The sequence below is a fragment of the Gopherus evgoodei genome, chromosome 15, assembly GCF_007399415.2.
Source record: "Gopherus evgoodei ecotype Sinaloan lineage chromosome 15, rGopEvg1_v1.p, whole genome shotgun sequence".
NCBI lineage: Eukaryota > Metazoa > Chordata > Testudines > Testudinidae > Gopherus > Gopherus evgoodei.
In genome coordinates this window covers 25786593-25809836 of record NC_044336.1, presented here as the reverse complement: position 1 = coordinate 25809836, position 23244 = coordinate 25786593, and the positions used below count along the sequence as shown (strand labels likewise).

Genomic DNA, 23244 nt, shown 5'->3' with positions numbered 1-23244 from the left:
AAGTTGTGGCTTGCCAGGGATCAGTGTTCCAGGCATAACTCAGCCCTCTGAAATGAAGTGATTAAATTAACTTGAATGAGTAAAATTTCAGCATAAAATGGTTTAACAAAACGCTTTAAAGACTTCCAGGCAGACAAATAAAGCTCTTGGAATTTAGCGTGAATTAGTTTTTTGAAAAGGACTTCATGCATCCAGTTAAATTCAAGAATGTGCTGTTGGTTTCATCAAAGAAATTACTCTTTAAATGCTTTCCAACTATTGAACTATGATTTCCCTAGCACTCCTCTTCTCCCTTAACATCATACTGTGCATGCTGTCCTAAGGGAACGAGCCACACTTTGATTGCATTAATACAGTAGGGTGCCAGTATTGGCACCTCTGTGTCAGGTTTTTCTCATTGAAGTCTGATTATTTTATAGGAAGGCCGTATACACCTCTATCTCGATATAACACGACCTGATATAACATGAATTCGGATATAACGCGGTAAAGCAGTGCTCTGGGGGAGCAGGGCTGCGCACTCCGATGGATCAAAGCAAGTTTGATATAACGCGGTAAGATTTTTTTGGCTCCCAAGGACAGCGTTGTATCATGGTAGATGTGTACTGTATCATGGGAACTTGTCTACTGTCTCTCAAGGAGTCTATCGTCTAGAGTTCAAGGTGGCCCTGCACGCTTCATTGCAGGAAACGAATATTTTTAGTTTGAAATTCAGTGATGATAATCTTCCATGTGCTAGGGAAGAGCTTTCCTCTTCGATCGCAGGGGGTGCAATTTTCATTCTTGCTAAGGGAATCTTGGAAATCGCCTTTTGGTGCCCGGCGTTTGTGATGGAGGAGGAAGTCTGTGCTGGGCAATTCAAGCTTTCTGGATCAGCACGACGGGTGGATGACTCGAAGGTGCTGCTTCCATGAATGGGAAAAGGGACTGACACACGAGCAGCCCATTCCTGTACTGCTCTGAAGAGAAGATGCTGCACCTGGACTCTTTGCTCGTTCACATCCAGCTGTTTCCAGCTCTAGGTTCTGGAGTTTGCAGCTTTGTTGGAAAGGAAATGGAAAGTAGAAAGGGCGGAGTTGTCTAATTGTAGGGAGGGCAAACGTGTCGCTCGCTCATGGGCAGCAAAAGCAAAGTATCCCTGGCTCGGCCTGACATTCTTCTGCTGTGTTGCTTTCCTTTTACCTTATGCTTGAACAGACGGATGGAGCAGCATCATTTGTGTTCCACCCCAGCCATGTGCGTCATTGTGATGCTTGTGAGAGTGAGTTACAGCGGGTCAAGAGAAATGGGCTCATTCTTCCCTTCGGTAGCTCTTGATTTTATGCAGGCAATTTTTTTTGTTTTCAACAATCTTATTGGTCCAGATGGGCAAAGCCAAATTTTGACAACCTGTATTCTTTTTTTCCCTCCCTCCCTGTTGCATCTCTCTGCAAAGTCTGTGTAATTCTTTGCGCTCTTCCCCTCTCGCTGGATGAAATACTTCACTGCTCCTGTTGTCTAGAATAAAATATGCACAAATGAATGTCATCGGGTCTTTGGGAGCAATGCTACGGGAAGAAATTGCTACAGCAGCATGCCTGCTGAAAAATAGTCTGCAATATAACAGAACACAAGGTGGTACAATGTAGTACGGCTGTATTTTGTGTCGTGTATTTTTCTACATACAAAAGCTCAAAATGTTTTAGAGATAAACGTGTGATTTCAGAGGGGAGGCATGCAAGGGATGACAAGGAATGTCAGGTGAGATTTGACAGTAGAGGGATTGCACAGTGTGTGGCGGGGTGCAGGAAGACAGACCTCAGGAGCATCAAGAGAGAAGGGGCTTGCGCTGAGATCATGTGAGGGGACAGAGGAGAGGCTGATGTTTTAGATAAGTAGAGAAGGCTGCGAAGGGAGGTCTGAAACAGGGTGGGAGGAGCCAGTTAATGGAAAGTTTTCAGATCCAGGAGGGCAGCTTTGAACTGGATCTTGAAATGAGTGGGTGGGCTGCAGGGGCATTGGGCAGCACTGAGTGATGTGCCGGTCTCTTTTGTTTCTGTGTTTGTAAAATAAATGAGGCAAACTTTGGGGATTGGACAAAGTGCAGGGGCAGAAATGGAGCCTCTGGGTGGGGGCTGGCTCGGAGTCCCTCAGGCAATAGGGGTGTGTGAGTGTGTGTGCCTTGCAGTGTTACCCATGCTGTACCTGTTGTGTAGGGGAGAGACTTTTCATTCCCAGTGTTATCTTGGCGATCACTAAGGCTCACTCAGAAATACAATGACCGAAAGCCCCGATTACCCCCCTCGCCCAGAGCGGTTCATAGGTGCCTGCCTCTCTGGGGTTAACGGGTTTCAAGCATAGCCTCTGCTTGACTTTGAGAACTTGGGATGGGGAGCCAGCGATAATGATGCATCTGAGAGCAAGTGGCAGTCACTCATGATGAATTAAACAACCTTTCAGGAAAGCTCATGAGCATGCTTGGATAAAAAGAGGCACCTTCTAGACAATGAGTCGTGACGCTCACGCTCTCCATTTATCTTCCCAGCTGAAAGTGTGAGCAGATAAAGCACGAACCCTTCTTATCCACCAGAAGTACTAGAAATTAATTTGCTACATACGGGAGAGCAGAGAGTGAATTAAATACAAGTGAGATCCGCTAAGGAATTAATTCTGAGATCAAGCGAGCAGGACTGGATGCAGACGGAACTTGCCGTAATAAAGAAAACACATGTTCCAAGTTGTTTTTTATTCTAACATGGGAAACAGGATTATTTCCTGGCATTGAGTCTAGTTCCTAGGGAGCTAGTGTCCTCCTTTAAAACCAGCCAATATCATGAGGGCACCTGCTCTAGTGGCCAGCTGAGCAGAGAAGCAAAGATAGAATGGGCTCTGGAGGACTGAGGTCTTTCCAAGGAGTAGCCCTGGCAGGTCACAGTATGGGTGGGATGATGGCAAGGAGACTTGCACTGCCTGTTCTGTACCTGTGTCATGGAGTTTGGTCCCCAGATGGGCCATCTGTCACTTTCTCATCAGCACTAAATTAACTTTAAAAATATAAAATACAGTTACTTGACTGTGTCTTATTGACTCCAAGAGGTTCTGTGTTTGAAGATTCCTTCAACTACACAAGACGGAACTTTCTTGCTTCTGAGCCTCTCTTCCTAAAAGAGCCAGTTCATCCTGTGTAGAGTCTTATCTGCTGTCGCTTCCACGTGCTGTGCAATGTGGAGTGCTGGCTGGTGATTAGGACAAGGAATCGGGACTCCTGGGTTTGGCTCTCCAAATCTGCCTCTGACTTGATGTGTGCCGCTGGACCCATCACGCAGGTGCTTTCTTTACCTGTCTGTAAAATGGGGATAGTACTTGAGGTGCTGGAAGCTTTAATTACTCGTTGTAAAGTGTGAAATCCTCATATGACAGGTGCTAGATAAGTCCAGTGTGCCATGGTGAGTGGCAGTGAATGGATGATGTAGAACATTCACCCGCTTTTTAGTACAGAAAGACCTCTTTGCCCACTGAAAATCCACTCTGTTGGTAGAATAAGGTGCAAGGGGAAAGAAAAGTATCTAAACTTGCCTATGGCAACCCAAGACTTCTTACTTGGAAGACTATCCGAGGGCACTGTATGCTCGCCTTACTGTGCGTCCTGTGGCAGGGCAGCAGCAGATGGAAACCTTACTGGGAGTTCACGCTCCCTGGCTGAAAATCAAGACAGCTTCCTCTCTGTTCTGTTGAGGCATTAAGGCTTAAACAGGAGATGTCATCGTGCGTTTAGTCATTTTTAAAAGGTGTCTGTTTTCAGTGGAACTGTCACTGGCTCCTCCTCAGATATTTGCATAACTTTCTGTTTCTTAGTCCTACAAAGTTCTTTTTGGGTTTTTTCTCCTTAATGTTCACCCAGAAATTTTCCTGCTTTGGTTTCAAGCCTGCTCATTACTCCCGATCAGGGCCTTGGTGCCTAATGTGATTAATACAATTCATGTCATAATTCAGTTTATCTTAACATCTCTTTTTCGAATTTGTAAGCAGGAATCCGGCAGGTAAAGCTTTCTAGATGTTATCCTGATATAGTTGCAGGCTTGTGGGCTTTGAGAGAGTCCCCTTTGAAACTCTGCCTCCTGGTAGTCGTTAACTTGGTTTGTCGTGTGCTTTTCTGCACATGTTCTCAAGCTCAGGGAAGATGACACTTCTACACAGATACACTGAGTCTTTTTCTCTTTCTTGGATCCAGTCTGCATGGTATGCTGTTCCGCTGATTAGTTTGGTTCTGAAATCCTTATTTAACCCTCCAGATTTTCAGGATTATCTACGTCTTTTCTTCATCATCTGAGAAGAGAACGTGTTCCGTTACTTGGGCAGGAAGCTGTTCGGACAAAAATGTAACCTGCTGACACCCTCTATGGTCCCTGAAGGGCCGTGAGTGAGCGAATAGCTGTCCAAAACAAGTTGCTTTTTCAGCCCAGGACATGATAGTGTCTGTGGGTCAAAGCAGAGGGTCTGAGTGGCAGTGATTTAGCTTCACATCTTCCCCTCCCTCCACCCAGCCAACCTTCTCCCAAACTTGTGTTGTGCCAACATCCCATGTGGAACTAACTCCACTCCTTTGCCGTCGTGAACCCACTCACCCTCTCTTTAGCTTGTTTGCTTTTCTTTTTTTAAGGGACCCACCCTCACTCTTTTTTTTAATCTGCCTGGAAAAGGTCATTTTTGAATGTTTGTTTGTAGTGCAGAAATGAAAAGCCCTTTCCAACGACTTACTCCTTTGTATTGGCTTATGACACAGCCCCGCTGTTAAGTGCTTTTTATAAACATCTTAAACGTTCAAAGATAAAAAGGCTCCCTTCCCATTTCGCTCCACGATCGATCGGAGGGAATCAATGAAAGAAGCCATCGACTGCAGTGTGCACAGCTGGCAGGGTCATTAGGTCCATGTTGCTCTGCCTTTATAAAAGGTGCTGGGTTTGAGGTTTTTCTTTTTATTCTGCTGTCTCCATCTTTGCAGTTAGATTCATCAGGATCGAGCTGTCAGTTAGCTCTGTTTGCACCAGTGTGTCATGGGAAAGCGGCACTGCATCAGACCCAAACACTCGTCACTGCTCTTTTATTCAAACCACGGGCGGGTTTTTTTCCTTTACATTTTTTTATTTTAAAAAAGGTGGTTGTTGTCGTCCCGTTGCCATGATGCAGAACAGTGCGTGGACGCTGCTGTGTCTGTCTGGCTTAGGTTCTGGGGGCTTTGATTTCTATGCAGTTTCTCTTCTGGCATGCTGGGACCTACCGAACGATCAAAAAATAGAAATCAAAAAGGAAAGGTGGGCTGCAGAGGCTCTGTGCCACCCCCTCTGCAGGGAGAGGGTGTTTCCAGCAGGTCTCACTTCTTTAGGCTGTTGACCACTGTGGAAAAGAGGTGTTTTTTAATAGGCAAAACCTCCTCTGTGTCCCAAACTACTTGGTTCTTAAATCGGTCCATGCCCTCCAGGGAGAGTAGCGGGGGAGCCCTTTGCCTTGCACCAGAACTGGCTGCGCCCTAGCAAGGAATGACCCCAAATCATTGATGCTAGAGGTGCAAAAGACCCATTTGACCATCCAGTTCATTTCTCATCTCGTGTGGATTGTTCCCTACAGCAGGATTCTCAACTTTTTCTTACTGAACCCCCCAAACCATAAAAACTCCATGGCCTACCTGTGCCACAACACCTGTTTTTCTGCATATAAAAGCCAAGGCCAGTGGTAAGAGGTAGCAAGCAGAGCAATTGACTGGAGCCCTACACCACAGGGGACCACAAAACTAAGTTGCCCAGGCTTCGGCTTCAGCCATGGATGGAGAAGCACCAGGCTGCAATCCTGCGCAGTAGGGCTTTGGCTTTCTGACCTGGGCCCTAGTGAGTCTAATGCCAGCCATGCTTGGTAGACTCCCTAAAACCTGCCTCCGGCCCCCCTGGGCGCCTGGCCCTCTGATTGAAAACCACTGCTGTACAGTATGTTTTTGTTCAGCCCAGTTTTAAATATCCCAAGCGATGAGTGCTGGGGGGAGCTGAATCGAGCTCTGCTCATGCAGAAAGACAGGTCTGCTCGACAAGAGACCTTTCGCTAGCATGACGTGGAGCAAGGGGAGCGGATTTGAAAGCCCTGCCTCTTTCAAACAAAACAAAACGAAAAACAAACGAAAGAGCCCGAACCCCTTGGCCAAAGAGAGCTGAGGCGAAGCTTGGAATGTAAAATGGGCTGGAAAGGTTTTGGAATCTGTTAGCTCTCTGCTGGGTCCTGTCTGTGTGTGATGCTAACACAGAACTCGCTGCAGAAGAACTTGCTCAGAAAATAATAGAAGCTTTCTGGCCTGGGGACTCTCATGACTGCAGCTTTAGTGCAAAGCCTTTCCCGAAATATGAGTGGGAAAAGGGCTTTCTACAGCACTTGGCCTAAGGAGATTGTCAGTGCTTTGGGCCGGGACTGTCTTTCTGTTCTGTGTTTGTATGGCACCCAGCACGCACTATAACACGTTGGAGTCCTGCTCCCTGGCTAGGGCTTGTCGGCACTACTGCGTTACAGATAATAACACTGAAGTGCAATTTCATCTTCATTCCAAGACCCACCACACCCTTAGATTGCAAGCTTTTGGGGGCAGAGACCTTGTGCTCCTCATATCTGTTGGTATGATGCCGTTTCCATCCCATGACACAACTTAGCACATTACAGAGCTAAACTTGTGTCCAGACTGGTTGAAACAATCTTGAAACCTGAAGAAGAGCTCGGTATGAGCTGGAAAGCTTGTGTCTTTCACCAGCTGAAATCAGTCTGGTAGGAGATATTATCTCACCCGCTTTGACTCTGAAAAAACCCTGTTGCTTCCTTGTGCCTGGAAAATTATGGGAAAGCGATCTTGGTCCCACAGGTACGTCTGTACTGCAGCTGGGAGCGTGCCTTCTGACTAGGGAAGACCGATGTGCTAGCGCCGCTCGAACGAGAGTGCTAAAAATTGCGGTGTGGTGGTTAAAACAATGAGATGTCCTTGTGGCACCATAGAGACTAACACATTTATTTGGGCATAAGCTTTCGTGGGCTAAAACCCACTTCATCAGATGCATGGAGTGAAAAATACAGTAAGCAGTATATAAATACAGCACATGAAAAGATGGGAGTTTCCTTACCAAGTGGGGGGGTCAGTGCTAACGAGGCCGATTCAATCAAGGTGGACGTTGGCCATTTCCAATAGTTGACAAGAAGGAGCAAATGTCAAGAAAGGGAAAACTATGTTTTGAAGTGACCCAGCCGCTCCCAGTCTTTATTCAGGCCTAATTTGATGGTGTCAAGTTTTCAAATTAATTCCAGTTCTGCAGTTTCTCATTAAAGTCTGTTTAGCCTGCTGAGTCCCCAAACGCAAGTTGTTGTACTGCACCATGAGCAAGACTTGTGGTCTTCAGTATTGAAAGCCTGCGTTAATGTGTCCGCTGAACAAATTACACTGCTCGTGGGGAGTGAGGGTGGATCCCTGTAGATCCAGTACATTGCAACACCATTGCCATTGCGTAAGAGTATTATGGCAGCTCTTTGGGGTCGAGGACAATCATTTTGTTCTGGGTTCATACAGTGCCTAGCGCTGGGCTCCTGGTCTGTGACTGGGGCTTCTAGGTGCTACTGCCATACAAATAGTAAATAATTTATTCTTTAGAGGCTGGGCACGTGCTGAATCTTCTGTGGAGATAGATACACACATGCAAACATGATCCTGTGTTCAGTCATTAAAAGAACAGATATTGTTTCAGAGAGGAGTAACATTTTCTTAGTTCAAACTTGCTAACTGGGGATTCAGGAGACCCGGGTTCAAGTCCTAGCTCTGCCACAGACTCCATATATGACCATGGGTAAGTCACATAGTCTTTCTGCGGCTCAGTTCCCCACCTGTAGAATGGGGATAACTGTACTGCCCTGCTGCACAGGGATGTTGCTCTGCAATTATGTTAAAGATTGTGAAGTGCTCAGGTACCATGGTAACTGGGGCCATATAACTGTTTGAGAGAGAGAAAGGTGGCTAATGTAGGCTTTGAATTAAAAATATTCCCTGTAAAGTGTTTGTTTTTTTTGTCTCTGAGCTGCCTTTTCTTCTATGCCTTAATACTGAGCATCTTTCTAAATACCTTGCTATAATTAATCATCATTTATAATAAAGCAATTGTGCACCGGCACTCAGTGTGCTCTCATTTGCAAACTCCCACCTTTTCAAGACGGGACTGACAATTTATAAATCGTTAGATTTGGGGAGCTAATTTGCTGCTCACAGACTTAATCTGGGGAGGGGGAAAAAAAGCTCTCTGGAACCTCCAGACAATTTTGCTTTGTTAATAACAGACTTAAGATTTCTCTGCTTTCTGTGTTTGCACCATCATTACAAGACCAGATACTGTTTGGAGAGGAGTCTTGTGATGAAATGTCAAGGGAAAAGCCGATGGGAAAAGATGGATGATTGAGGAGGAATTTCAGCCCCATCGGTAATTTCTCTGCCAGCCTCTCCAGCCTGGGAGCAGCCAGACTTGGATTTTTAAGTGTGGGTTTTGCATTTCAGACACTTCACAGATGTAACCTGTTATCATCCATCTCTCCTCTTCAGTTCCCCCACCTCCCTCTCTCTCCACCCCTCTGCAGAGCGCTTGCAAGAAAGTGGTGGTGGTGGATATTACTAACAATAGTGTGCAGCTGCATATGTTGCTTTGAGTGAGTGAGCTATCTTGAGAAGCAACCGTTCTTAACGCTTTGCCCAGATTTTCCGTAGAGGCACCCACACAGCAATATTGGAACGTAGGGGTAAAGAGACGTCTCCTTTGCTCTGCATTCCCTCTGTTCATGGTACTCTCCATCGCTTGCTGTCTTGTGCCTAGGCCATCTAGCTTATGTGGTGTGGAGACAGTATTTCATTCATTCAGAGGAGAGACCAGGCTAGATCAGGGCAGGTAGGTTCGGCCACAAGAAGATCCATGAATGTATTCAGACACTGTGGATGGTCCTGGGTGGGAGAGGAACCTACAGTAAGTGGGCAGAGTTACAGACAGATGTGAACTTGAGGGGCAAAGGCAGGCCTTATAAACTGATATTGGCAGAGAAGGCTACAGAAGCAGCCCTTTCCCTGGCAAGGTGGAGTGGACTGTCATTATTGGTCTGAATATGCCGGGACAGAGCGGCTGATGCACAGAACGCAGTAGGGTCAGCTCTCATTCTTTTACTTGAAATCTGAGCTCTGCCTGTGACCCTCCCCATCCTCAAAAGGTGCTGCTTGAAGGCAGACTGCCAAGGACAGCGCCACCTTGGGGAAGTGACGTCTTACGTCTGCACATCTGAAAGGCTTGGCCATCTGTGCCTTCGCCCCAATCCTGCCTTTGTATTGGCATCCCTGCACGCCTGTGCACATACAGCACAGGGGTGACCAGGAAGTGGACTTCAGGCAGAGCTGAGCAGTAGAGCTGTCTGGAGAATTTTGGTAGAAACCAGTTTTGGTGAGAAAAATGTCAATTTTTTTTTTCAAAGTTGTATCAATTTTGGTTAAATTTTTCACATTTTTTGGAAAACTTCATTTAGAAAAATTATTTTTATTTTACTTTCATTTTGGCATTTTTTGTTTACATCTCCTGATATGTCAGCAGTAGAGCATAGGATTTGACATATGCCATGTTATGCATTACTACTACTTACATATTAAAATGGTAAAAGTAATATAAAAATATAAAATTTCTAAACAGATATTCACGTTGAAACAAAACTTGGAAATGTTTCTGAAACAGAATTTTCCAAAACCAAAAAAATTGTTGGATCTTCCATTTCATGGGAAATTTAAAAAATATTTGTTTTTATTCCACTTTGGAACAAAACAAGTTTTGAAAGATCAAAATTTCTCATGAAATGGAAATTTGAAGTTTTGATGAAGCTGTAGTATTCACCTAAGTGTGACCAAAATCTAGCAAAGCCCAATGCTATCTCCAGCTATTTGCATGGATACAGCAGTAGACATTTCATAAATTCCAAGCACAGAATCTGTGTAGAAGAGATGCTGGAAGATGGTGTGTATAAGTAGCCAAGGACTCAGTTCAGTGAAACATATAAGCGCACGTTTTAAGTCCATCTATATTCAGCAAAAGCACTTAAAGCATAACTGAATCAAATCCCAAATAGAAGGGGAACAGGCAAGCAGGACCTTGCTGTTTCCCCAATAGATTAAAGTGTGAATTCCCCGAAGAACTTTAAAGAACAACTTTAATAAAGGGCTGGAGGTGGGGTGAATAGCTATTGATCTCTCTGTGTGTAGCTAGGAAACACAATAATGCTGAGTTAGCAGCTGGTGCCAGAAGTTCTTATTGAGAAATAATCAAAAATAAAAAGCCATTTCACACACTGCTGAGAAGTCAGTTGCCTTTGTAAGGTGCCTGCAGTTTGAGCCACACTTGAAGCCGTTTATCTCTTTCCAGTGCTGGCTGCAGAGGATATGAAAAATGTAGCAGACTGCACACATGTAATTAAACTTTTGGCAGAAACTTTGCCCTGCAGCTTTCCTTTGAAATTCAAGAATGACAAATCAAGTGGAATATTTAGAGGTGTTTTTGAGAACACAATTTAAAATAATGTACCTGGCACACTTAATTATATGCCAGGTGATTACACTGGAAAGATACTTTCCAGCACCCTCATCTAATTGCACCTGCTGCTCCTTCCAAAAACAACTTCTCATTCCACCCTGCTAGCATTGCTGCAATTTACTGTTGATGTGCATCTGACTTCGAACCCAGGCTATATTTAGAAGCATTCCAGTCCTTGAACGTTTTGGGTGCTGTATTGTCTGTAATATCTGAAACCCAAAGAATCCCCATTTCTCTGCTTCCCCTGGCTTTGTGCACCATTTTCAAGGTGAGCGTACACGAAGGATTTGCTGCCCATATACGGCCTATTTTCACAGGCAACCATTTATGATGTGGTTTGGCACAGTGGCCTTCTGTGTAAACTCTTTCCAGTTGGATGGCTGGAATAGCAGAGCTCTTCCTCCAAAATAGCGGTTCAGAGCACACGTGGGCTTCCTAATTACAGAAATGGTCCTTCTGAGAAATAGCTCAGTTCAGGAACTTCGTAGACCGTCTGCCTCCCATTTCTCCTTATCTTAGCGCTCAGGCATACCTTAGAATCAGCCTGGGCAAAACTCTTGAAACAGCTGAATCAATCAGACACCTAGTAAGAGGCTTTCCTGGAGGAGCTAGAAAGATTTTCATTCCTTCAGATTGGTGGTTCTGGTTCTCTTTGATATAAGATGGAGGTTCAGACGCATTCTCTCTCTGAGATCTGCTGGTATTTCGAGTGGGCAAGGTGTTTTCGGCATCTTAATTTAACAGCTCATTTAAACTAAATTTGTAACAAATCAAATACTTATTACGCCCCAAGCTTTTGTTCGTTTCAATAATGGACAGCACAGGCTACTTTTAAATGTAAAAATGGCTTTTAATTTACAAGGTACCCCTGTTCTTGGAATGAGTAAGCATCTTCGCAAGGGGCAGGCTAATGTGCAGCTGAGAGGCTGGACTGGGCATTCGTTTTCATTAGCAAGAGGCATGTAATGAATCTTTTATGGAAATTTGATAATGGGGAGAGGGCTGGTAATTGTCATCATAATGGGAATAGCTGAAGCTTTCTGTGTGAGGTTTCTAATTTATTGCTGAGGATGTGTTTTGTGGGTATTTGTATCTCTTGCTGTCTGAATAGATGAGGCAGTGGAATAATTTCATTATACAGGGAGTGGGTAAAAATTTCACAACCATGGGGCTTAAGTTCCTATGTTATGCGGGCACTTTTGAAAACATTGCTAATGACATTTATCTTCATTTGTTTACAGGCGCTTGAGTGTTGTTTGTTCACTTCAATATTCTGAGTTTGAAGAAGACATCACTACTGCTCTGAGGACACTGCCATCTAGGGAGTGGGAAACCTTTTAGATGGTGAATGTATCTATGCATATGTGCAAAAGGGGTTGTATATTCTTAAGGAGAAAACATTGTATGAACCCCCCATTGCATCAGAGTCGACATCTGGGACACCCTTCCACCCTGCAAACAGGGGAGCTGCATGCATGCTTCTCAGCTGTCAATGCACAGCAACCAATGTAACTTTTTTCCTGCTCCCCTTTGCTTTTGTAGGAGCCCTGATCATGTGCAGTGATAACCCTTTTGTAACACCCAACAAAAAGTAGATCTCAAAGTGTTATACAAAGGGAGGTCAGCATCATCACCCCCCTTTTACAGGTGGGGAAACTGAGGCACAGAGCAAGGAATGATTTGTCCAGGGTCATCAAGAAGGCAAGGGGCAAAGCTGGGAATAGAACCCAGGCCTCATATGTTCTAGTCCAGTCCTAGCCGCTAGGCAATGCTGCCTCCCAGACATATTGCTTATTACACCACTGGAAGGTGCGTAGATTCTGGGCATAGATGAGCATGGTCTAAGAAACTCTGTGGAATAGAATAGGAAAGGACTTGCGTGGCAGGGAAGGCTATTGATTTGCAAAGCAGGGGCCTATTGCGGAGTAATGGAGTAAGATCCACAGCATCCTAAGCCCTGACTGGGCAGGGGGGCAGAGACTGCCATTTGGACCCAGTATTCTGCTGTGCTGCTAGGTACTAAGCCTGAAGGCTGTTCAATCAGGAAGTCTTGGAGCCAGAACAAATTGTTTTGCAAAGTATTTTGGAAAGATGTTGGACGTTTCCTCTATTGTGGTGGTGTTTTGTGATTTTTTTTTTTTTGGCTTGAATATTTTGTTCTGAGTTGATTTCTGTCGAGTTGCATCTGCTGTTCCCTGACCCACTCCCATATGCAAACGGTTAAGTTTTTGCGCATTTAAAGGCCGCCATGTTTGGAGTTTTTTTTGGTTTGTTTTGTTGAATTAGTTGGTTCTGCTTGGGGCTGGTACCGAATGGGGAGTGAAGGGAAGAAGAGGGATTCCTGGAGGAGCTGGAAAACCTTACCTTCAGTTTTTGCAGCACCGCAGGCAGGTATTCAGCCAACCAGCTGGCACTTCGCAGTGTCTGCCGTTTGCTCCCATGTTCAGGAGACGCAGTCTTAACATCACATCTCATGAGTCTGTTGCGCCTTGTACTTCAAAAGGGGATCATGCTGCATATGTTGTAGCAAATTCACCTTCTCTGGGTTTACATTAAAGCTAAAAAGTCATAGAATATCAGGGTTGGAAGGGACCTCAGGAGGTCACCTAGTCCCACCCCCTGCTCAAAGCAGGACAATCCCCAGACAGATTTTTACCCCAGTTCCCTAAATGGCCCCATAAGGATTGAACTCACAACCCTGGGTTTAGCAGGCCAATGCTCAAACCACTGAGCTATTCCTGTGTCCCCCCCCCCCTGCCCCCATCTTGGTGGTGAATAGGTGTGGAAGAGATTGGGCTGCAGCTAGCAGTCAATGCTCACCCTTAAACACGGTTGCCTGAGATTGCTAGATAATGTTACCTCTGTATTTGCAGACTTCCGTTTATGTAGCCTAGGAATGACGAGGGGTAGCTGCTTATATGGAAGTCACGCTACTTAATTATCTTGAGCAGAGCTGGCTTGTAGTTGTATCCACTGCAGACCTTAGTGATGTGCAGGAAAATGTGGGGTCAAGTGTGGCTGTTTATATTTAGGGGAGCACAGACCCTTATGCTGAAACATTGTGGAACTGGCTTCATGTTAAAATCCACGTGCTTGTCCGTACTGAGCATTGGGCAGGGTGTTGGTACAGGGTGCTGGAACGTTCATACTGACGTGCCTCTTCGTTGTTGTTTGCAGTGTTGTTCTAGCCGGGTTGGTCCCAGGATAGTCAAGTGACAAGGTGGTCTTTTAATGGACCAACTTCTGTGGGTGAGAGAGACAGCTTGCAAGTTTACACAGAGCTCTTCATCAGGTCCACGTGGCTCGAAAGCTTCTCTCTCTCACTCACCCATGAGCCTGGTATTTCTAGGCTCACGGGCACCTAACTACACAAAGGGAGAACCTGGCACTTCAGGTGATCCAAGCTCTGGCTTTCTGGGTACATCCGCACAGCCTGCAGCCACCATTCTCCCCGCTGGGTTGACAACCTGAGGTTTGCAGGGATCATGCTAGTGCTCTACAAATAGCTGTGTAGACAGTGCTTTGAAATCGTGGCCCGGGCTGGAGCTCAGGCTTCGAAGCCTAGAGAGGGGTTGGGCTTCAGAGCCCCAGCTGCAACTTCAAAGTCTATGGCTGTTTTTAGGGCGCTAGCGCGGGTCCTGCAAACCTGAGTCTGTTGATTGGGCTGGGAGGCTCCCTGCTGTGTGTTGTAGAGATGTAACCTTTATAACTACACAACAGTGGTGGCAGCCTGTTGAGTTTTAATATTAGAAAGATTGTGCCTGTCTTAAGGGTAATGGAGATGGGTATTTGCCAGTGGAAGTTCCAGAGCCCAAAAAGCTTCGCGCTTCATCTGAGGATCTCAAAACTGCTTGCAAATATTAAGTCATCATGCTTGTGAGTTAGGTAGCCTTAAACTCAGGTGGGGAAACAGAGGCACAAAGAGGTTGGAACCCTGGAGTCCTGATTCTTCTTTCCCTGTGCTGTGCATTAGTGCTCAGCGCGTTTATCCCTATACACGAAGAAGGCCAAGATTCCTGTTGATGGTTGGAATACAAAACCGGGGTCGCATTCCAAGCTTTAGGGTTATTACAGGCAGCTGATATTAGCCCAAGGCGCCGTTCCTCAAGGCCAACTTGCAGTTTAAAAATAGCAACTATAGTATCTCTGTGGTTTTTCTTTAAACTCTTCTGGAAGCCATTGCGGGAGGCTAATTGAGTTTGATGTGAATGTCTAACCTTGCACCCCTAGTGACAAGCAGGCTCCAGCATCTGATTTCTGTTGCAAAAGTTGGTTTCCTCCAATCTCTGTTGCATACCGCCTTGGGGAGAGGATGAGCTATTTATTAGCTGGCTGATGGGCTGCAAAAAAATAACTTCAGCTAAACTGCATATAGGCCAAAGCTTTTTCCAAAGCAACTAGAGACTTGGGGCACCCCAGAACGGAGACTCTTCACATCCTCATTTTTCACTAATGCTGGGCAACCAGTAGCTCTCATGGACTTCAGTAGCCAAAATATGTTTCTTATCCCAGAAATCCCCTGCTAATCTCTAGTGCCATGTTGTGTTAAGATAAACGTGCACCCATGCTTTGCATATGGTAGCCATGCTCTCTTCCTCTCCTTAAAAGTATCATAGAAGTGTAGTTATTTGATCCTACTTGGGACACATCAAATCTGTGGATAATTGGGACCTGGCAGAACCCAGGAGACAGCAGGATGGCTTGGTGGGAAAGGAAGGTTTGGCCAGACAATGTCTTAAATAGTCTGAATTCTGTTCTGGTTAATGTGGGACACAATAGGGCAAAAGAAAATAAAGTAATAAATATGTCTGAGATGTGAGTACACATTTTGTTGGTGCATAGTGTGGTGTGTTCTGATGGAAAGGCCTCTGTTCTTAAGTAAGCAGTTTTCCCTTTTACCCATATTTATGGAGCATGGCCTCTCTTCAGTGTCTTTTTATTTTGGTTTTATACACAATGATGATGGTTGATTTATGCTCTTCTAGGTACTTGAAGGAAGGGAGGGTAGGGAGAAGGGGAAAGCAAATCAAAACAAAATGGCACGTGGTTGGTTGCCCTTGAACTGCATCAGTGGGCTGGCTTGGTATCCTCTGGGCTTGAAAATGAAGAAAGGGAATGCAAGGCAGGAGTCTGTTGTTCTTTGCTCCCGGGACACTGCTTTAAACCGTGGAAAATTGAAGACACGCTGAAAAAAAAGTGTCAATTTTTTCTGATTTTTAAATTGGTAAGAAGGCAAGGCTGGGAAATTCTGATCCGGGTCCTTCATGCGCTGCTATCCTTGGGGGAGCAGTTGTGAGTGTTGTGGCATGTGAGATGGTAACGCAAGCTCACCCATGTATTTATGTTTCTCTGCATGTTCCTTGTGGCCCAGAGGCCATGTCTTCATTTGGGAAAAAGGGATGTGCTTATGCTGGGTTAGCCAGCCTGTGGTAACGAACACCAGGGAAAACGCTGGTGAAGACAAAGGCCGTCTGTAGTTTTCACACATGTGACCAGGTTGAGGTAGAAGACTGAGGAGGAGCCAGGGGTTTACCTCAACCTGTTAACACGTGTGAACAGGCTGTCTTGTCTTCACTAGAATTTCCCCAGTTGTTAGGTAACAGGGTCTAAACACACCTTTTCCCTAGAGAAGACTCCTGCAAAGAGGGAGAATCAAGGCTGGGCCTGAAGCCTTGACGAGTTCACTGGAAAAAACATTTTAAAATTAAGAAATAAACCCAGAATCAAACACCCCCGCTCTGCCCTGCCCCCTTTCACTGCTGCTGTTGCTACTCTGGAGTGTTATATTATGGTCACAGATCAGCAACAGAATCTGTGTGGCTCTGACAATTGCTGATAATTATGGCCTAAAACAAAAGCCCAGTTCCCTGTCCCCAGGCTCTGTCTATTTTATGCCATTTAGTTGGCATAAAGAGGGATGTTAAAGCTGGGAGTTCCTCTAGTGCAGAGGGGTTCCTGGGTGGCATAGGGCTGCCAGCCTTAAGCTCTTTCCCCGTCTCCCCTGGTGTAAGGGCATGTTAGCTGGTATATTAGGCTGCCCCAGTTGAGTTGGCCCTAGGCTCGAGGGAGCTGAAAGGTGGCTATGGGTATTGGGCTAAGCGCAGCATGAAAGCTTGGTCCCGAATATTTCCCAGTCTTTCCCCTCTTCTCTTGACTTTATTTTCATTTTATTTGTAGCCGTTTCTGGGGTGCCCATCGCTGTCATATCTGGCATTCAGGGAGACCCAGTGCACTGTTTGGTGTCTCATTATGGAATCCACAACATATGGGGTAGCAGTGGGGGAATAAGAAATCGTGCGACTTAGGGTATGTCTACATCTACAATTTTGCAGCGCTGGTTGTTACAGCTGTATTAGTACAGCTGTATAGGGCCAGCGCTGCAGAGTGGTCACACTTACAGCAACCAGCGCTGCAAGTGGTGTTAGATGTGGCCACACTGCAGCGCTGTTGGGCGGCTTCAAGGGGGGTTAGGGGAACGCGAGAGCAAACCGCAGGGAAGCAGGTCTCCTTCCCCGCGGTTTGCTCTAGTGTTCCCCGCCCCCCCCCCAAGCAGGTCTCCTTCCCAGCGGTTTGCTCCGGTGTTCCCCGAACCCCCGTGCAAGCAGGTCTCCTTCCCAGCGGTTTGCTCCGGTGTTTTTTGAACCCCCGTGCTAGCAGATCTCCTTCCCCGCGGTGTGCTGTCACGTTCCCCGAACCCCCGTGCAAGCAGGTCTCCTTCCCAGCGGTTTGCTCCGGTGTTCCCCGAACCCCCCTGCAAGCAGGTCTCCTTCCCAGCGGTTTGCTCCGGTGTTTTTTGAACCCCTGTGCAAGCAGATCTCCTTCCCCGCGGTGTGCTGTCGCGTTCCCCGAACCCCCCTGAAAACCACGGGGAAGGAGATCTGCTTGCACAGGGGTTAGGGGAACGCGAGAGCAAACCGCAGGGAAGGAGACCTGCTTCCCCGCGGTTTGCTCTCGCGTTCCCCGAACCCCCCTGCAAACCGCGGGGAAGGAGATCTGCTTGCACGGGGGTTAGGGGAACGCGAGAGCAAACCGCGGGGAAGGAGACCTGCTTCCCCGCGGTTTGCTCTCGCGTTCCCCGAACCCCCCTGCAAACCGCGGGGAAGGAGACCTGCTTGATTACCAGAGAGGCTTCCTCTGGTATGCTGGGATACCTGTTTATTCCACGGAGGTCAAGAAAAACGCTGGTGAGTGTTTACACCTGATGACCAGCGCTGGTGATCCAGCGCTGGATCCTCTACACCCGAGTTTCAACGGGTGTACGGCCAGCGCTGCAAACAGGGAGTTGCAGCGCTGGTGATGCCCTGCAGATGTGTACACCTCCTAAGTTGCAGCGCTATAACTCCCTCACCAGCACTGCAACTTTGTGGTGTAGACAAGGCCATAGAAACGCCAAACAAACAAAAGTAGATAAAAAGGATTTAGGTGCTTGAGTGACAGGCTGTTCTTTTCCCATGGACTTACCAGTTTTGGCAGCCGGATTGAGCTGTAACATGAACTGTCTCTTCTCTTCTCCTGGGGCTTTCATTGAATGGTTGCAGGGGAGAGAAGAGGGAGTGGCGGCCTTTTGGATGTCTGATGCTCTCAGAGCTATGTCTCCTCTTAGATGCTAATTTGGGCAGAGCTGCAGCTCCAAAAGCAATAGCATATGAAAAATAGCTGAAGGGGAGACTGGAATGAAAGAAAAAGAGATTAACTCGCTCTTGAACAGAACAGGCGCCAAAGCAAAGTTGTTGACTTAGTATTTTTTTGCTGTGAAAGTCAAGTTTTGGCAATGCAGGTAATTTTTCAGCTCTTTTCACTGCCAAAAGAGAAGCAGCAGCATGCGGCTCCAGAAATAGGAAGGATGCTCTGCTGGCCAAAGCAAAGGACTACAACTTGGGAGACCTGGCTTCTATTCCCGGCTCTGTCGACGGCTGGCTGTGTGACTGTGACCATGGGCAAGTGCAAGTCCCTTCACTCTGTGTACTGCAGTTTCCCCATTTATAAAATGGAGATGACCAGAGATTCCAAGGGGAAAAGCGAATGCAGGCCGAAGCCCCTGGGTTATGGTCAGATGTCCCCAGTGCCATGCAGGGCTAGTTGTCGCTCAGGTTAGCTATGGAACACTTACTGTGGGAATGTCTGGATACCCGAGCGTGCCAAGCAAACCCCTCGGTCCTGCCCTCTCATTTGCTTTTAGTGTCCCTTAGTGCTGGCACTTGGTCTGGCCTCCTGAAGATGGACCCATGTACTCTCTGTGGAGCGCCCACTGTTGCACAGAGGGCTGCTGCAAGTATCCCCAAGATGGCTGACAAACAGAAGGTGGCACCTTATGGAGCACAAGCAGCCTTGGCTGGTGGAAGCCTAACAGGGCTCTGTTAAGTAGCATTAACAGGTGTGGATTGCTCTCTGTTTTGTGGGCTGGGCTGCTCTCACAGAGGTGCTGTTATAGGGAGCTGGATTCATTTTCCAGCGATAAGCAGCTTTCAGGCGACTGCCCTGTGGCGGGAAGCCAGCCTTTTAAAATGGGACATGACTGACAGGAGCGCATCCAGCAGTTGGGTTTTGTCTGGCTGCGTACTAGGGATGCCCTGTGTGGTGATGCTTGGCAGCACTGTGTGTCAGCTAGAGAGACAGGGCCTGCTTCAGTGCTGGGGCCGAGGGGCTGCGGCTGGAGGCTGATTTGGCCTCAAGTGCAGATGAGCTTGTGCTAGTTTGCACCCTGGTAGCCAGGATGTCCAAACCATGGCTCTCCTGCCCCCAGAACACCCCTGCAACTGGGCTTCTGTGTATTTGAGGGGGGTGTACTGGCTCGGCAGATGCCAGTGCTTTTTATCTTCACCTTTATTTACCTAGTAACCATATTAAAATGCTGTCTTCCTTTTCAAACATGCCCTGTGAGCTGAGTCCCTGAGTGTTGGCAGAGTTAGCCCACCCCTTGGCAGGGTTCACCGTTCTCCACGAGGGTCTGCCTGACACCTCTAGCCAGGGCCGGGAGGGGAGCGGCGTGGGGCCTCTCTGTCCGCTGTCAAGTCAACAGGAGTTTGGTCACAGTGTTGAGTGCAGTCCTGTTCTCCGCGGTGTGTCTGTACTGCAGTTGGGACGGATGACTGCAGCATGGATAGACGTGCCCGTGATCTACCCAGAGCAAAGCTGGCTCGAATAGTGTTAGTAATGAAGCTGCGGCAGCCCCCCAAGTATGTACCCAGCTGAGTCCTAGGTGGATGGGGTTAGCTCGTCTTCGTTTTGATCAAAGCCAGCTTGGTCTGGGTGTGCTGCAGTCATGCTTCCCGACTGCTGTGTAGACACATCTTGTGTGTGTCCCTGTGCTCCAGCAGCTGATGGTTGGACGCACAGGAAGAAACATTGGAAGGGGAGTTGCTGCACATTCAGCCAAACGATCTAGCCCCACACAGCGGATGGGAAGGAGGCTTTGGGCACAACAAGTGCCTGCTGATTGGCTGGCTAACATTTCCATTCCTTGAATACCGCTGATCAGGGGAGGCATTTTCTCACCCATCTCTTAGAGATGATTTTCCTCTTTTCCCGCATTGATTGGGTGTGTGTGGCAAGGAAGCCGACTTGAGGACGATCCCATAATGGTGATGCTGATGAGGGAGCTTACTGAGATAAAGCTGCCTTTGTGCTATGGGGCTGTGAATTGATGCAGTTTCTTTGATTGGGTCAGATACTCCAGGAAGAATATTGGGTGGCAGATTGTCATAGTATAATTCCCAAATCTGGACCTTAGCGTCCAGAATATGGGTACTAGCATAAAGTCCTCTAAGCTTAATTACCAGCTTAGATTCTGTAGCGCTGCCACCAATCAGGAATTTTTTAGGGCCTGATACCCTCTGGTCCCCCCAAAACCTTCCCTGGGGACCCCAAGACCCAGATTCCTTGAGTCTCACACCAAAGGGAAATAAACCATTCCCTCCCCCTTCTTTACCTCCTCCCAGATCTTTCCTGCCTGGGTACACTAGGAGATACCGTGATTCAATTCCTTGAAACACAACACAGAGATCAAGTTTCTCTCTCCCCTTCTCCCAGAGACAATACAGATTCAAGCTGCGTGAATCTAACACAAAGAGGAAATTTACCTTTCCCTCCCTGCTTCCCCCTCACCCAGAGGCAATACAGATTCAAGCTGCATGAATCTAACACAAAGAGGAAATTTATCCTTCCCTTCTCCCCACCAATTCTCTGGTATATACAGACTCAATTCCCTAGAGCCTCAACTGGGAAAAAAACAATCAAACAGGTCTTCAAAAGCAAAACTTTTAAGAAAAAAGAAAAAAGTAAAAGTTTTATCTCTGCACTTTAGATGGTAAAAAGTTACAGGGTCTTTCAACTTATAAACAATAGAAAGAAACTTTCTCCAGCAGAAACACAATTTAAGCTACTTCCAGCAAGTACACATGTGCAAGTGGAAAAAAACAAATTAAAAGACTATGACTGCCTTTTCTTACCTACAATTCTGAATAGACTCATAGACTCTAGGACTGGAAGGGACCTCGAGAGGTCATTGAGTCCAGTCCCCTGCCCTCATGGCAGGACCAAATACTGTCTAGACCATCCCTAATAGACATTTATCTAACCTACTCTTAAATATCTCCAGAGATGGAGATTCCACAACTTCCCTAGGCAATCTATTCCAGTGTTTAACTACCCTGACAGTTAGGAACTTTTTCCTAATGTCCAACCTAAATCTCCCTTGCTGCAGTTTAAGCCCATTGCTTCTTGTAAGATAAGAGACTGTAGCAGGGAGATTGGCAGAAATCTGGTTGCACCTCTAGCCCCATCCAGGACCCAGAGAGAAGAAAGCCAAACCCCAAACCCACAAACAAAGGCTTCCCTCCACACGAGATTTGAAAGTATCTTGACTTCTGATTGGTCCTCTGGTCAGGTGTTTGGGTCCCTGATTGTTAACCCTTTACAGGTAAAAGAGACATTAACCCTTAACAATCTGTTTATAACACAGATGCACCTTGCTTTTTGTGTGTGCGCGCCTCATCCTGGCCCTGTAACTGGACATTATAACTGGGCTTCAGACAGGAGGACACAGGGTATCAAAGCTCATCAAGGATTTTATCCTATTCTTTTATATTCTTTGCTTCCTAACTTTCTGCCAGAGGAGGAGATGGGATGGTGTGATGAGCTGGTCTTTGTTGTCAGACGTCACTGGTGTGCTACTGTGCTCTGTTCAATGTTGATACCAGTTGGCTGTGTGCGTGTGTTCCCTCTGTGTGCTGCCCTGGCTCTGCGCAGATCGCTGACACAGCTGACCCCCAGAGAACCCCCAAAGACCACAGACTCCAATAAGGTCGGAAGGCACCTGGTAAGCACGAAGCACAGTAATAGTTTCCCGCAGACTCTACAGGACATACTATGAATGTGTCCCCCCCGACAAGGCACTGGCTCAGTCAGTGGCGGGATTCTTCACTGCCCCCTAGGCCAGACAAAAACAGCTCCTCCAGGGTACAAACAAGCTACACCTCACTCCTGACGTATAGAGGAGCAACCCCTTTACGTGTTAGGGGGCCGCCTCTCACCTGGTACATGTTGATTCAAACAAAACACCTCTATCCATCATATTATCCTTTTGACCCTGTCTTTAGGATGGGTCAGCCTGTTCCTTGTTATCTGTATGGAATGTGGTAGTTGCGGACTGTTCTGGTACCATCCTGGCACATGTCTATCGTACTTGCTTAGTACCTGTTAGGCATCTGCATAATTGCAACATCAGCCTTCTTCTCGCCTCTGGCTCCCAGCTTGACTTTGCTTTATGTTCACCAAGTCTTGACCATTCCTTTAGTTCAGGCCTTAGGCCTCGTACCGGGCCTCTGATACAAGGGTTTATGTTTCAGGGCCTCCTCTTACTACGCTACTGACTCCGCATTAGTGAAGCGATTGCTGGATATCCTGTGCACAGTGCTGATGTCTACACTTCAAAAAGGCTGTGGAAAACTTGGAAAGGGTTCAGAAAAGAGCTGCCAGGTATAGAAGATGTGCCTCGTACTGAGAGACATAAGGATCTCATTCTGTTTAGTATTCAAAGGGAGGTTAAGAGGTGACTTGATGATGGTCTACAAGTGCCAAATGGGGAAGAGATTTCTGAGGCCATGGCTACACTAGAGAGTTGCAGCGCTGGTGAGGGGGTTACAGCGCTGCAACTTAGGATGTGGCCACACTTGCAAAGCACGGCCAGCGCTGCAACTCCCTGGTTGCAGCGCTGGCTGTACACCCGGTCGAGCCTCAGGTGTAGCGATTCCAGCGCTGGTGATCCAGCGCTGGTCAGCAAGTGTGGACGCCCACCAGCACTTTTATTGACCTCCGGGGTATAAGGAGGTATCCCAGCATACCTTTTAAGCCTCTCTGGTAATCCTGCACACTCCACTGCCTTGGGCTCAGCTGACCCCACCTTTAAATGCCCCGGGAATTTTAAAAATCCCCTTCCTGTTTGCTCAGCCAGGTGTGGAGTGCAATCAATCAATCAATGAATCAATCAGTGACCATGCCTCCACGCCCCAGACGAGCCCCAGCATGGAACAGTTCCGAGCTGCAGGACCTCATCAGTGTTTGGGGTGAGGAAGCTGTGCAAGCACAGCTGCACTCCAGCTGGAGAAAATATGATATCTATGGGCAGATATCACAGTCCTTGCTGAGA

General features: G+C 46.9%; 1 protein-coding gene across 7 annotated transcripts in view; it reads left to right on the top strand.

Moving 5' to 3' along the window:
- SLC39A11 (solute carrier family 39 member 11) overlaps window positions 1–23244 on the top strand; it is a 415701-nt gene that overhangs the window by 112521 nt on the left and 279936 nt on the right. The gene's annotated exons all lie outside the window — the stretch shown is intronic.